General features: G+C 37.3%; 1 protein-coding gene and 1 pseudogene across 5 annotated transcripts in view; one reads left to right on the top strand and one right to left on the bottom strand.

The window, feature by feature from the left end:
* RSPO2 (R-spondin 2) overlaps positions 1-16,418 on the top strand; it is a 159,278-nt gene that overhangs the window by 45,993 nt on the left and 96,867 nt on the right. The gene's annotated exons all lie outside the window — the stretch shown is intronic.
* LOC101087640 lies at positions 14,833-15,366 on the bottom strand (annotated as a pseudogene).

Genomic DNA, 16,418 nt, shown 5'->3' with positions numbered 1-16,418 from the left:
TTACCTTGACTGTATTGAATGTTCTGCTTGCATGTTGGGAATCCTATCTGATTGACAAAATGGGTGACTTATTTGGCAAAGTCTACTGGGTAAAGTCTGCATGGTGGTTTGTCGTTGGCATTGAATAAACTGGATGAACCAGATGTAGATGTTATCTGTTTAAACATCTAGACAATGTCTTTCATTGAGTAACTATTCATTAAATCAGATTTCTCAGAGAAAATTGAGAAGAACGTGTAATATGTTTGAGCATATTGGTCTCTTAAATAATCATTATTATATAAGAACTATCAGGTTTTCGTGATTTACTTCAAAGCTCTATGAAATATAGAAGTAACATAGAAATTTGGTTCTTTGGAAAAACTGACAGCTTCACAAAACTACTTTGTATTACTCGCTATAGTTTTTATAGGTAATTATTAATAGGATCAGTTGGTTATTGTTTCTTTTTAAGCTTGTTATATTTTTATTTTGAAATAATTTCAGACTTCTAGAAAAGTTGGAGTAAAATTTTAAGAGACAAAACAGATTAACATTAGGGAAGGGAAACAAAAATAATATAAAAACAGGGAGGGGGACAAAACAGAAGAGACTCCTAAATATGGAGAACAAACTGAGGGTTATGGGAGGGGTTGTGGGAGGGGGGATGGGCTAATTGGGTAAGGGGCGCTAAGGAATCTACTCCTGCAATCATTGTTGCACTATATGCTAACTAATTTGGATGTAAATTTTAAAAAATAAAAAAAAGTTATAAAAAAATTGTACAAAGAATAATACCTTTAACTTAGATGCCTCAAATGTTAATATTTTACAAAACTTCAACATTATTTTTTTCCTGAAATTTTGAGTAAGTTGGAGACCTCCTTAAAAGCATCAGTGTTTACTTCCTAAAAACAAAAACCTTCTAATTTATAAACACATTTATTAAAAAAAGAAAACACTGATACAATACTGTTTTGTGGTCCTTAGGGTTTATCCCAATTTTTCCAGTTGCCCTACTAATGTGTTATGTAGCAAGAGGGGAAAAAAACATGTTTCAATTCTAATCTGGAATCCTACCTTGTTTGAGTTTTCATGTTTCTTTATTCTTCTTTAATCTGGACCACTATTACAGCCTATCTTTCATGTTCTTGACCTTTTTAAAAGGTACTGGCTGGTCAGTCCGTATAATATTCCTCAGTTTGAATTTGTCTAATGTTTCCTTGTGATTAGACTGAAGTTCAGCTTTTTTTTTTTTTTTTAATTTTTCAGTGTTTATTTTTTGAGAGACAGAGTATGAGCGGGGGAGGAGCAGAGAGAGAGGGAGACAGAATCTGAAGCAGGCTCCAGGCTCTGAGCTGTCAGCACAGAGCCTGGACGCGGGGCACGAACCCACAAACCCACAAACCGGGAGATCAGGACTTGAGCCTAAGTCGGACACTCAACAGACTGAGCCACCCAGGCGCCCCAGAAGGTCTGTATTTTTGTTAGAGATATGACAGAAAATTTTTTTGCACCAGTGTATTATATCAGGAAGCACATGATATGTTCCATTTCTGGTGATATTACTTTTGATTAAAGTATCTTGTTTGTAAGGGCACCTGGGTGGCTCAGTCAGTTAAGTATCTGACTCCTGATTTTGGCGCAGATCTCATGGTTCCCCTCCCCTGTTCATGCGTGCTTGGTTCTCTCTCTGGGTCTCAAAATAAACTTAGAGAAGAATAAAGTAACTTGTTTTAAGTTACTGCATTTCATTTTGACATTAAATATCTTGTGGGAAATACTTTGCTTACTATACAAAATGTTTTTTAGAGCAAGCCAGAGTGGGAGAGGGGCAGAGGGGGAGGGGTAGAGAGAATTTCTTTCTTTCTTTCTTTTTTTTTTTTTTTTGATGGAGAGAGAGAATCTTAAGCAGGCCCCCTGCTCAGCATGGAGCTCAAAGCAGGGCTTGATCCCATGACCTTACGATCATGACCTAAGCAGAAATTAAGACTTGGTCACTCAACCAACTGGGCCACCCCATGGGGCCCCTAAAATGTTTTTTTAAATGGTACATTTACTCAGTAGCTTTTTCTAGTGCTTGAAATGATTATTACTACAGTGATTTCCAAGTAGGAAATTCCTCATTTATTCTATATTCATTAGTTGGAATTCTGCAAAGAAGAACTTTCTTTTCTCCATTTATTCATTTGCAGCAGTACAGATTCATGGTTTATTGTTCTGTGGATTATGATCTCTTACTGTTATTTATTCTGTTCAAATTGTCCCAGATTGGGCCACTCTGAGCTCTTCTGGTCTTTTTGACGTGTTCCCATCATTCTTTGAAGACTACTTTCTGGCACACGATATCTCAGGCTGACTTTGTTCTGTCTCTGATCTAGTCTTTGTATTAGTCATTTCTCCAGGGAGACCTAGCTCCTTGGAGTTGAGAATGGTGTTTAGAAAACAAAATCTGGATGCTAGTTATGCTCATTGCTATTAGGATGCCATTGCTTATAGATTTTCTAAGCAAACAAAACTGGGAAATATATGCATGTGTGTTTGTGTATACACACATGTATTCATATACATATATGTACATATTAAAAATGACTTCATGCTGTCATGACTTCCAAATCTAATCCAACATTGCAAGAACATTCATTCTAGTGTTCTCTCTTTCTATATTTTGAAGTCTCTTTTCTAACCTTGAGAAACCTGTCATTCATAGGATATTTACCTATTTGCTCAATTCTAAAATAGGATACTTTTAGAAATGCTAAAATACATAAAATGCAAAACAAGTGTACTAAGACTCAGTATTGATGTAGAGTTCTCTTCGTCTTTAGCTTAAGGAAATGTAGTAAAAATACTGTGTTCTAAAATTACTTGAGTTCCCCTCCCACCTCAGTATGGTTCTATTATTCATTTGAATTTCAGTTAGATTGATTTGTTTCTGGTTTTGTTATTTTTGTGGGGGAGGTAATGGGGGGTGGTTTCCTCTTCCCTATCCTTGTTGTTTTCATTTTTTAAGGATGTCAAATATTCCCATGATTCTGAAGGTCAGATCAATACAAAAGAGGTGTATGTACTTGGTACACCCTATCCTTTCTATCCTGTTTCCACTCCATTTCACTTGCTGACTACAGGTAACCAATCTGACAAGTTTCAGGTTTATTCATCTTATTTCCCATTTTTATCCAGCTATCAACAGTAATATACATTAGATTTTTTATTGTGTGTTTTTTTTTAACCTAACCATATATCCTGGAAATCCTATCCATTTACAGATCTTCCTCATTATTTTTTATGGCTGCATTGTACCTTGTGTGGATATATCATAATTTATTCATTTACTTTCCTGTGTATGGGGGTTTAGATTGCTTCTAAGCAAACAAAACTAGGAACTATATACATGTATATTTGTGTATACACACATGTATTCATATACATATATGTACATGTTAAAAATAATGACTTCATTATGTCATGGCTTCCAATTCTAATCCAACACTGCAGGATTCATTCTAGTATTCTCTCTTTCCATATTTTGAAGTCTCTTTCTAACCTCGAGAAGAATGTTGCACGGGAGAAAACTGATGCAAAGAATAACCCTGTGCATGTCTTCAGATTAGTATAATTTTTATTTTATTGAGGCAACTTAATCCAAGTTTTCTCCAAGTTTGGAGAGAATTTTGGAGTTAAGTATGTGTCAACTTGTTTTCTTCAGAAGTATCCTCAGTGTATAAAATCGTTAAATTCTCCTACCTTTAAACACAGCAACATATCATATTGGGGCTATCCACCATGAAATTTCAGTAACTTAATTCATGTTTAATGTGTGGTCAAAAGAGCCCTATGCTTCCTGGCTTTTTATTATCTTGGGTAATCTGAGTAGCTTCTAACGAGAGGTTCTAAAAGAATTTGGGTAACTGGTTTTACAGCCGTAATTGAGACACAGCCCTACATAACTCCTTCCATCGACCACTTCCTCCTCCCTGTATAGGATACAGGCCTTAAAGACCACTTGCAGGGCCATGTGCCTTTCCAAATTAATAGTTTTTTTTAATATCGATAGTCTCCTAAACAATGCATTTTCTAAACACTTGGTTATGAATATCTATCTGTGGCTGTAACACGACGTCCTATTAAATGGAACCATATATATTGTGGATTTACAGATAAAAAATGTTTATAGGACTGCTCTGCGACACCTTTAATATTGCCACTTTTCTGTTCAACTGTCACCACCTAAGAGGAAGCCAATCTTATTTGTACATCCTTTCTCTTAAGTGTTTGCATTCTGCTGGTTTCTTAACTTTTAATCTAAAATCAAAGCATATCATTTTAGTTCAGATGCCATGTGTTGTGTTTTATCTGATCCTCATGCACTTGAACTCAGGTTTCCTTGACAAAGACTCTGTTGTTTGTGGGTTGATTGACTTTAACCAGAAGCTGGTGTTTTCTAAGCTTCGTTTTTAGAATGGGCTCTGGGGGCAATGTGGCGTGTTCCTCAGGGATGCTTAAGTACTAGGATTTTTTTTTTCTATTCTGAATTTTCTGCATTTGATTAAAGTGATATAATTTTGTTCCTCTGCACTAATGTTGAAGAGAATCTCTTCTCACTATTTCTGAAGAGTAAATTACTAAACAGTAATATGAGTGCTAAGCCTCTGAAAACTTGATGATGGAATCATTTCATTATAAGGAATCAGTCTACCTCCCTTATTTCCTCTCTCCATCTTTCTCTACTTCTCATTGTAGTTATGCTCATTATACACAAATACAGCTTCATGAAAAGCATGTCCCCATTCATTACCCTTCTCTAGGCACAACAACTGTTATTTTATATCAATTTCTGATTCTTTGTATGGGTTTACATCCTTGCACACACAAACTGTCATACACATTTGGGAGCTTGGGAATGAAGATGAAGTGTTTCTTCTCCCCAAAGGCCAAGGTGGGAACTTGAAGAAAACCACTTTGAAATTGAGTTGCTATGGACAGAAAGGGGAGAGCCTTTTCCTGCCGGTGTGGGAAATCTGCTTGGGTGGTACACAGCTGCTTTCCCTGTGTGCTGCCTAAAGAAGAGAAAGGAGATAGAGATGGAACTTCCTCTAGAAGGCGCTGGAGACAGAACCTGTGTGTTGGATTACAGGGTGGGTGAGGTTAGGGGCTATGGTCTTGACAGAACCTTTGTACATGGTAAGGATGGGGCTGGCTAACTCTTGGATTGGAGGATACAGTGTGAATGCAGTGTTAGCTGGAAAATGTGGTGTGATCTGTAAAGGGAGCACCCAAGCGAAGGGAAGTTGGCATGGGTATTAACCCCTCCACAACAGAGTGCTTTTTGATAATAGTGATGAAGTCATCACTTTTCTTCCCAAGGCCATTAAGACCAACCAGGGAAAGGGCTAGAACCCTGCCCTTTAAGTGGAAGATATAGCTCTTTTCTCTCTGTAGCACACTGAGGACTTAATGGATCCAAACTCTGTGTACTCCAAGCTGTTGCAGAATTAGATTTTTCCTGCTTATGTGTGGGGAGGGGAGGAATGACTTTGCATTCAATTCAAGTTGATGTTTTAAAGTAAAAAGAACTGGGCTTCATACCTGAAAGAACTATAATAAATTTTGACTGACTTTCATTTATGGACTATGTTAAATACCTAGAGAGCTGATACTTGACTAGAAAGCGAAAACTCAGGATAGCAGAAGGGGCAGGTTTGGGGAGAAAAAGTTTATTTACATATCTCAGTGAGTCAGACTGTCTCAGTACATTGGTTAATGATTTGTTTGGCAAAGAGATGCAATTGATTAGCCTTTCAAATATATAAAACATTGTCATAAAATTGTTTAAAATGATTGAGATAAAACTTTAGTGATTTTTCCCTTTATTATTTAATGTTGCACTAAATTTGGCTTATCTGGAATACATATCTTGTTAAATTAGACTGTTTGCTCCTGGAAACTAGGAGCCTTATTTTCTAACAAGCCAAGTAACAGGTATGTATGTTACAGCTTGTTAGTTGAAAGGTGCTGCGTTTTAGCAATATATTCTGAACTGATAGCAAACATCTACACTAGATGTGAAGCACTGAGGTAGACTCTGGGCACATCAAAATATACAGGAGGTGATATTTGCCTTTGAAGAACTTTTCTTCTACTGGGAGAGACAGACAGCTGGGTAGTTTCATCATAATGTAACAAATATAGTAATAGAAGATACTCTAGCATGTCTCAGGGGCATATTACAGTGACCCTTTAACCCTTCAAAGTGGTTAAAGAATATCAGAGGCAGCTTCCTGGAGGGGATTGCATATTCCTTTTTAAGTTAGGAAATGGTGTCATTTACTTATCATTATTCCTTATGTTCTATATACTACAGACATCATAATTGTTGAATGACTAAATGAAATAGAGCCATATAAGAGCCTTGAATTAGGCATATTAAGTAACTAGAAAAATAAGGTCAAATAGGGGTGAGGTATTCTAGGGATTAATGGTGAAGAGTGAAAACAGAAGCCCAAGAATTTAGGGCTGGTGTTTTGTGGAGGGATGAAATCTAGCTTGGAGATAAGACTGGGTGGGCTTGGTTTTGGAGTAATGGAGACTATAGTGAACTTTTAAACAAGGGAAGTGGTAATACTTGTATTGAATTCTTAAATCCCTCTTGAAGCATAGTTAGAGGAAAGATCAGATGGAAGGGAGAGTTGGAAGCATGAAAGTGTGTAGACGTGTGGAAAGCCCAAGTTCTGCAGTGAGAAATATGGTCATAAAAATGCGGGAGAGAGACTGAAGGGGACATTGGAGAGTGAAGATTTTAGGTGTTGGCAACTAACTGTGGTGAGGGATGGAAGTTCAGGATGGATGTAAGGTGTTGGTCTCTGACCTATAAGCAGAAGTCTCTTGGATAGAGCTTCCAGAAAAGTTATTGGTTTCTTATAAAAAATGAGAGAGAGCCCCAGCAGACATAAACCCTTGTCCTTTGCCTGGAGTGCCATGCAATCAATGCCTCCTATTGCCTCCTTGAAGAAAACTGGGATCCTGAAAGAATGGTAGGCAACGAGTAATGTCTGACACCTGGTAAGGTAAGTTACCTATTAGTCTTCCTATCACTGGTACTAAAAGGCACCACCAAAATCTATTCTTTTAAAGAACATCTTGAGAAGAACATTACATACCAATAGGGGATTACTATATTTGCAAGGAAAAAAAATGTGGCTGTCATATCCTTAACATGCACTCAATTGGCAAGTGCTTTAGCACTTCCTAAGACTGATATTGTCATTATCACAGAGAATAACAAAAAGTTAATAAAAGGAGGTGATTGTGGTCTTTCTCACCAGCTTGATTTGAATGAACAGTGTGAAAAATAGAAACTCTCAAAGGGAAGTTTAAAAGCACATGACCATGTGACTCCAGTGTGGCTCAGACCCAAAGGTTGAGGGAAGCCCACAAAAGGAAAAGGCTACCATGGAGTGTGGGTCAGCTTTGCAGAAGATCCAATAAAAATAAAAGTTGGGAAGGGTAGTATTTTATTAGTAACAAGACTCAGTGCCAGGTAGCTCACTATAACATTGTGAGTTGTATTCCTTTTGTTAGGCTTGAAAATATTAGTGACTAGAGGTTCACTGACCAGAAATAATAAATCTTGTATTAAGTTGATCCTTCTCTTGTATTTATATTTAAAATAATCTATATTGCATTGGCTACACTTATTTAAGTGTATATACCACCATACATCAGTTTTCAAAACTATTTTAAACATATGCATTAAGATGTGCAATTCTTGGGCTGGCATGAAGTCTGTTTTTTTAAAGTAGGAATTGTTAAATATAAAAACCAAGTTCTCTGATCGATCGTGAAGGCATGAAATTCAGGGTGCTGGTGGTTTTAGATTCTTCATGTTTTACGGGAAAAAAAATCTTCACATTTGGTGGTACATGAATTTATTTTTAATGCTTTATCTGGATTTTCTATCATTTCCCTACCCCCTTTCCCATTCTCATTTAAGACTTTGAGACGTCTTGGCAAAGAGGAACAAAGAGATTTAATTCTTACTGAATATGAAACTCCTCAGGCCTGGATAATATCCGCATTTTTGCGAAGTCTGGAAAGTTGTAAGTTTCAGCCAACACTGGAACAGCTTGAGAAACTGTTGAAATCATACATGTATTGTTTTGTCTCTTGTGTAGGAAAGTACTTCTGTGTGGCCTGGTTTTGTTTAATGTGGTCCTAGTTAATTTGGTTGGCCGCTTGAGGTCTCTAATGTTGACCTAAGGGAAATTTGGGAAATATTGGTTAATATGCCACAGTGTGAGAAGGATTTATAACAAATGCCATGTATCATTAATATAGGCATTCTTTCCTTGTAAACTCAATATTTGATATAAGAATGTATCATGACAGGGGTGTTTGGGTGGCTCTGTTGGTTACGAGTCCAATTCTTGATTTCAGCTCAGGTCATGATCTCCTGGTTGGTGTGGTGGAGCCCTATGTGGGGCATTGCCCTGAGAGCGAGGGGCCTGCTTGGGGTTCTCTCTCTGCCCTTACCCTACTTGTGCATGAGCTCTCTCTCATAAACTTAAAAAATGCATCACAGTAACTTAGATGACTGATGCCCTCATTTCCCCCTCAAGGAAAATAAAAGAGCTCATTTACCACCCCAAAAGAGTCTCATCATGAAATAAGGTTGAACTGTTTGTTGGTCTTGAGACTCTCGTTTTCTGCTAAGATTGAAGTGAAGTGTAAGTGAAGTCCCCTTTTATTAAGAAAATACAAGTATGAATTCAGGCTATAACTTTATCCACAATGCAGTAAATACAAACATTATAGCAAATTATATTTTGTTTTCCTCTACATCAAAAAAATTAAGTTTTCTTCAATTGCTGAATGAAGCAAGATACTTTAGAATGAGCCCTCAGATTGTAAAGGCTTTTTTGTTACTTTTATAATTGGTAGCAATTAGAAAATATCTGGACTTATATTGTAGTATTTTAACATTCGGCTACATATTTCTCTCTAAATTTGTAAATGCTGTGTAATGGAATCGTTAGTCTGAAATTTCTTCTAACTTCATTCTATAAAATAGAATTTCCTAAGTATGGATAAATCATTCATTACAAATATAAGAATAAGCATATTTTTTTGTCTTAATATTTTGTTTTTAATCAAAGTTGTACACAAGATATGGTTTGGAGTCCAATAATTCGACCAGGCTTCTTTTGAAAAACTGTCCTTGTCCCAATGCCCTCCTGCCTCCTTTTCCCCAAGTACTTTCAACTCTTTTAATTTTTTATTAAAGTATAGTTGACACATAATGTTATGTTAGTTTCACGTGTGGAAGATCGTGATTTGATTCGACAGCGTGACCTGTTACACTGTGCTCACCATAAGTATAGCTACCATCTGTCACTCTGCAACCCTATTACAATACCATGGTCTATATTCCTATACTGTACCTTTATCCCCATGACTTAGTCATTCCATACTTTGAACTCTTCTAGAATCTCGGGTATTTATGTTCATAACTCTTTATAATATGCTTTTATTACTCCTCCTCTACTTTTTAGTTTCAAGCATTATGTATTCAGTTCCCCCTGTGGGAGATAAGGATTTAGCCTACTCTCACTACGTTCCTTCCTCACTGTACACAAGTATGCTACCCCTCCCCATCCTCCCAGTAGAGTTAGAGGATAGTTTTGGAAGGATGAATACCTTGTGTTTCTATTCCTATAACCATGCAAGCACAGCTGAGGTGCATAGTGCATATATATTTTTGCATTTCCTACCCTGTGTTACTTGTTTTCTCTGGAGATGGTTTCTATTCTATACAGACATCCTTAATTCAACTATAAACTTTCTTTGGTCTCCTAAATTTCTTCCTAGAGTGTGAGAAGATAATTATTTTATTAATTGTAACCTTTGGAGGAAACTTCTTGCAGAGTTTGATCTCCTGCAATCTGGACTGATTGCCCTACCGCCCCCTTCATAGATCTCATCCTGCCATTTTCCTTCACCATCATCTTGGGGATTCCTTTTGTCTCTAACTTGTGTTTGATGCCTTGTTTCCTGGATTCCGTCCATCTTTTTTTTTTTTTTTAATTTTTAATTCTCTGTGGAGCATATTCTTCAGTAACTTACTGAGAAAGAGTACAAAGGATATATATTTTCGAGACCTACCTGTCAGAAAATATCTTTATCCTGCTCTATAGATGACACTTCTAGATGTTTTTGGACACTTCTTGGAGATCTTCTTTAGTCATCTCCTAACTCTCAGATTTCAGCCTCAGGATGGACCTTCCCTTCTAACTCTCTTAATTTCCTCTCCAGTTCTTCTCCTGCACCCAAGTGGGTGGTGGAAGTTAGGAGAATGTGCTTCTCTAGAAGAGTACATTTCCTTTTTTCTGTAGCCTCACCTTCAAAAGTTTTATGGATGCTGACAGTTGGTTTTTGGTTTTCAAAGAGAACTAGAGCTGGACAATAGTTATAGTTGTAAAAGCATATTGTATTCAGGAATCACTGCAACTGAAGAAAAGAGACTTTGGTATAGAACTGGGTGCAATTCTGAATACAACCAGGAAAGAAATGGAGATTTACAGTCAAGGATTAGGCTGGGGAGAGGGTCATGGGGACAAACTTAGTAAAAGGAAATACTGAGGGTAGGGCGATATTCTTGCTAACTTAAAGGATTATTGATAAAGGTAAGCCAAAGTGATCAGATATTAAGAGTGGAGGATGAGGAATGTGACCAGATGTCAAGAATTGAGGAGGATTCTTTCTAAACTCACTTAGCAGGATTCTTGCCACTATTGGCCTATGCAGGCCCAGCAAGGTCAGGTCCAAGGTCAAGGCCTACTCAAAAAGAAGAGGAACAGGAGCCTGACATGTGTGGTCAAGGGGAAAATCTTTGTGATTGAAGTTCTTGTTACTTTACCACATGGGTTCAGATTGTAGAGAGTAAAAAATTTCTCAAGGTAGTCCTTGTAATACACTCATGGGTGATGTCACTTGGTTTTTTTATTTTTAGAATGTGAAATAGTACCACGGACATCTAAGTAATCTGGGGAGAATAATGTTTTCTTTTTTCTAAGACTAATCATGCTCAGTTATTAGTCACACTGAAGAATTTAAATATGTATGTATATCAGAAAAGAGTGATGTAATATTATGTCTAAAAACCCACTGTTACCATACAATTGAAGAGGGTACTTAGGCTTCTATTAGGGTTCACAAACTAATTTAGGCCTAGGAATCACAGGTGTAATGGGGCATTTTCTACAAAGGAAATATGTAACAAACTGGGCATCCTAAAGATTGATCAGTGTAGTTTTAAATTAGCTTACTAATTTATAAGCATATACAGATTCTATTTTTGGCTATCAACATTGATCTCTACCAGGTAGTAGAAGGCCAAGCCAATGGGAAAAACTTAGGGCAAGCTCTTGAGCTTACCTGAGCATACAGACAATAGGAACAGGCAGATGAATTTATGTTCACAGTGGCGGAAAAATATAAGGATAAAGGCAAAAACAAAACAAAAACAAAAAAAAAAGGTGAATAAGTGTGGGATATGAAGTTTCTAGTTTATATTGAAGTTATTAGTATTGAGGGTTTACAAGATCCCTGAGAATTTTGAGGTTTTAAATCATCAGGAAATGAATCTTGAAATTAGGTAGAGAGCATTCTCTTATCTTTAAACAAATGAATAGCATACCCATTCCTTGTTATGGACTGATAATCCCTACCAAAGATCTATCATGAAATTGGAGAAGATACAAGAAAGATTATAAAAAGGTCAATATACATAGTACCTATCCATGGGGAGTAAAGAAGAACAATAGGAATCTATAGACACAAGTGTTGGGGAGAGATACGGCCATGTTTTTTTGATGGCACGGATATGAATAGTATCGATGGTAAGAACACTACTTTATTCCAAGATGGGGTGAGCAGTGGCACTATAAAATATCACCTTACCCAACTAGTTATAAACTTATGGAACTGATTACTCTAAGAGGAAGTAGGGGTGGAAAATATAAATAACCTCAAAAATGATTTAACTAAATTTGTGGATTACAGATTCATAATGGGTTATTACAGGGAACTAGGATGTTTTGGGTACACTCCTAACCTTTGAGGTTGACATCAAAGAACAGCCATTCTCCCCACAGCATGTCCCCTGGTGCCATCATCAGAATCCTGGACAGGAAGGATCATGAGTCTGATCCAATGTGGCAAGACCCATTAGACTCTGATCAGTGCCAGATCTGTGTGGGTTGTAAATTTAGGGTAAATTCCAATATGAGAGTGGTAAATTTCAATGAATGAAAACTTGAAAACCTTAACTTTAAACTGCCTAATTTTTGTTTTTTTTCCATTATTTAGTGTACTCCTAAAGCTTATTTTTCAATTCTTTGGAAGATATTTTTATTATGTAGCCTGTACTTGACTATGATTGTACTTTATGACCTAGTAATTTCCCATACTGTAGATTGAATATGATCAACTAATAACCCTGGGAAATACATCTTCTACCCTTTCTCTTGCACATCAACACATTTTCAACTGCAGTTTAATATCGAGAGAATAAAATAGATTCTACTTCATTTTTGACTTTTGGCTTTCCTGATAGACATATCTATAAGATTCCCCTTTGAATCAATTTTAATCTATGTATAGGGATGCACAAAGATAATTTTAGTGCTTTCAGGTACAGAGATTTATTTTCCTTAATACTTTTTTTGGTGGGAGGAGGGGGGTATTACATTCAGAACCTTGATCTGAATGCCTTAAAGCAATGTGCAGAATCAACCAGGGACCGTGTTTTAAAATGATTTCAGTTCACCAGGTGTGGAGTGAGGCCTGAGATTCTGCCTCCAGGTGATGCTGCTGCTACAGGGCTGAGAACCACATTTTGCAAACAAGGCTTTCAAGTGTTACTTGCTCATATAGCTCTGCAGTTTTCAAAACCAATCTTGGTCTCAGCTGTCTCTCAAAATATGTTTTTGGAAAGTTTAAGGAATACTTAAAACAAATAATTTGAATGGACAAGATCCAAATGCTCTATTTAGATGTTGAGCTAATCTAGAAATACTTTTTTTCCTTTTTTATTTTTTTTTTTTTACCTATTGTGAATTCTTCCATCTCCCTTTTCTATTTGCATTCTGTATTGAAAATTGTGACCAAATGACACAAATGTTTCTTGATTCTATTAAACTTAAGCACACACACATGCACACACTTTCAGTTCTGTGTATTTTGCCTAATTATTGGCAATAAACTTAGTAAAGGGATCTAAGGCTTACAAATGTTCTACTTGGAGGAAATTGTAATTAAGGCTATTAAGGCCTTTGGGTTCCTGTGTGTATTTTAAGCAAATTAGGATTTTATGTGTCTTTTAAAGAGACAGTAACTCTTCCCTGTCCAATTAGTGCCTCTTCATGGCTGAGCATGCACATTCAGTGCATGTGGTTGAAAGGGCATGTGTCCTCCTTTGTTCTTTCATGTAAATCATTGGTGTAAATGAAGGATTTGTTTTTTCTGGATTCCATATGTGAAACTCTGGATAAGTAAAACCTAAGAAATGAATTGAAGGGGTCCATTGTAATTTGGTACCAAAATTATTTTTAAAAACCAAATTATTCTTTAAATTTTAAAACATTTTAAGGCAGAATATTTGCTGTTACCTTTTATTTTCAAAATGGCATTGTTCCTATTAAAAAAGTATGTTCATTCCAAGACATTTATGAAGTACTGCAGAGTATAAAGAAGATTGATTCATTTTACCTCTTTGCATTAACTATGTTAACATTTTTGTGTCTATTTTTTTCTTTTTTTAAAATTAAATACCACTATAGTTACATACAGTGTTATATTAGTTGCAGGTGTACAGTATAGTGATTCAACTATTCCATGAACCACCCAGTGCTCATCAAAATGAGTACAAAGTTATTTTGCCTATTTTACCCATCCCCTACCCACCTCCCCTCTGGTAGCCATCAGTTCTCTACAGTTAAGAGCTTGTTTCTTGGCTTGTTTCTCTTTTTTTCCCTTTATCATTTTTTTTTCTCTTGCTTATATTCTACATATGAGTGAAATCATGTGGTATTTGTCTTTCTTTGACTTATTTCACTTAGAATTGTATTCTCCAGCTCCAGTCATGTCATGGCAAATGTTGGGGTGCCTGGGTGGCTCATTTGGTTAAGCGTCCAACTTTGGCTCAGGTCATGATCTCACGATTCTTGAGTTTGAGCCCTGCGTTGGGCTCTGTGCTGACAGCTCAGAGCCTGGAGCCAACTTCAGATTTTGTGTCTCCCTCTCTCCCCCTCTCCCTCCCTCCCCCTCCCCCCCTCCCCCCCCTCCCCCCCTCTCCCTCTCCTCTCCCTCTCCTCTCCCTCTCCTCTCCCTCTCCTCTCCCTCTCCTCTCCCTCTCCTCTCCCTCTCCTCTCCCTCTCCTCTCCCTCCCCCCCTCCCTCCCCCTCTCCCTCCCCCTCTCCCTCCCCCCCTCCCTCCCCCTCTCCCTCCCCCTCCTCCCTCTCCCCCTCCCCCCTCTCCCCCTCTCCCCCTCTCCCCCTCTCCCCCTCTCCCCCTCTCCCTCCCTCTCCCCCTCCCCCTCTCCCTCTCCCCTGATTGTGCTCTGTCTCTCTCACTCTCAAAAATAAATAATAAAACATTTAAAATTTTTTTGTTTTTTTTGTTTTTTTTTGGGAGGGGAACTCCACATTGTAAAATTCATTACCCGCAATTATTATATCACCATAAAAAATAGGAATTTTAACAAAGTTTGACATTCAAAAAGTGAAAACAAAAAAGTACATGATTTACAAGTACATAAATATCCACTTTTAGAATGATGGCACACTTTTAGAATGATGGCTACTGGAAGCACAAGACCTTTTAAAATTCCAATCTAGACAAGACTGTCATTCCAACTGTCTCTTTCCTACATGTTGGAAATATCAGGAATCTTAAGAGAGCTGCTGTGGTCAGTGTCACATTCATCCCAGCCTCCTTCCTAAGCCTGTTGCTGATGTTGAAAATGTGATGAATCTTTTGCCTTAGCTTTGATGCTTTTTCATTAATTCACTTCTGGTAGTAAACTGTGGCAGGTCTTCCACTTCAAATCTAGCAGCCATTTCCATCACTTTGTCTAAAAGGTCTTTGTTGTAACTGCAACCCAGGAAGAGGTAGTTGGCCTTACACCATGGAGAGGGACAGAAGCTGGGCCAAGCAGCCACTGCCATTGGGTGAGTCACAATAGTCAGGCAAATGGCGCAGGATGAATTCCATGTGAACCTCCAATTTCTTCTCACTCTTCGAGTGGGAGCAAAACTGTTCTTAGTTGGCTGCCTGCTACACCCCCAAAACCAGCTCTTCCACCACAGCAGCCACCTCACTACCTAACATGGAGCCCTCTGCCACTGAAGCCTGTACCCCTACAGTCTTTGTTTTAAGGTCTCCTTTGTCTGATATTAGGTATTGCTACCCTGGCTTTCTTTTCACTCCTATTTGCATGATGGAAGTTTCTCCATCCCCTCACTTTCAATCTGCAGGTGTCTTCAGGTCTAAAATAAGTATCTTATAGGCAGCATATAGATGAGTCTTGTATTTTTACTCATTCTATCATCTTTTGTCTTTCGATTGGAGTGTTTAGTCCATTTACATTCAAAGTAGTTATTAATAGGTATGTATTTATTGCCATTTTGTTTCTTGTTTCATGATTGTTTTTGTAGTTCTTCTCTGTTTCTTGTTCTCTTCTCTGTGGGCTTTCTTTAGTGATGTATTTGGATTCCTTTCTCTTCATTTTTTGCATATCATTGTTTTTTGATTTGTGGTTATCATTAGGCTTGTATATAACATCTGCATGTTGCAGTCTAGATTAAGTTGATGGTCGCTCAAGTTTGAACCCATTCTTCTTTCCACTCCACATTTTAGGTTTATGATGTCATACCCTTCCATCCTTTAATTTTGTGAATCCCTTGACTGATTTTTAGAGATCTACTTATTTTTACTGCTTTTGTGCTTCCCACTTTGCTTACTTTTATTGTCTTTTCCTTTCCATTCAGAGTCTCCTTTGACATTTCATGTAAGGTTGGTTTAGTGGTCATGAACTCTTTTAGTTTTTGTTTGAGAAACTCTTTATCTCTCCTTCTGTCCTGAATGATAGCTTTACTGTATAGAATATTCTTTGCTGCACCTATTTCCTATTCAGCACTTTATATGTATCATGCCACTCCGTTCTGGGTTGGAAAGTTTCTGCTGAAAAATCCCCTGATAGCCTTATGGAATTTCCCATGTACATAATTATCTTCTTTTGTCCTGCCTGCTGTTTTTAATATTTTGTCTTTATTACTATATTTTGCCATTTTAATTATAATATATCTTGGTGTGGATCTGGTTTTGTTGATTTTGTTGGGCGTTCTCTGTGTCTCCTGGATCTGGATATTTGTTTCCTTCCC

This window comes from Felis catus, chromosome F2 (assembly GCF_018350175.1).
Source record: "Felis catus isolate Fca126 chromosome F2, F.catus_Fca126_mat1.0, whole genome shotgun sequence".
Taxonomy (NCBI): Eukaryota; Metazoa; Chordata; class Mammalia; order Carnivora; family Felidae; genus Felis; species Felis catus.
The sequence above is the reverse complement of the archived record's forward strand: the minus strand, read 5'-3'. Positions and strand labels throughout refer to the sequence as shown.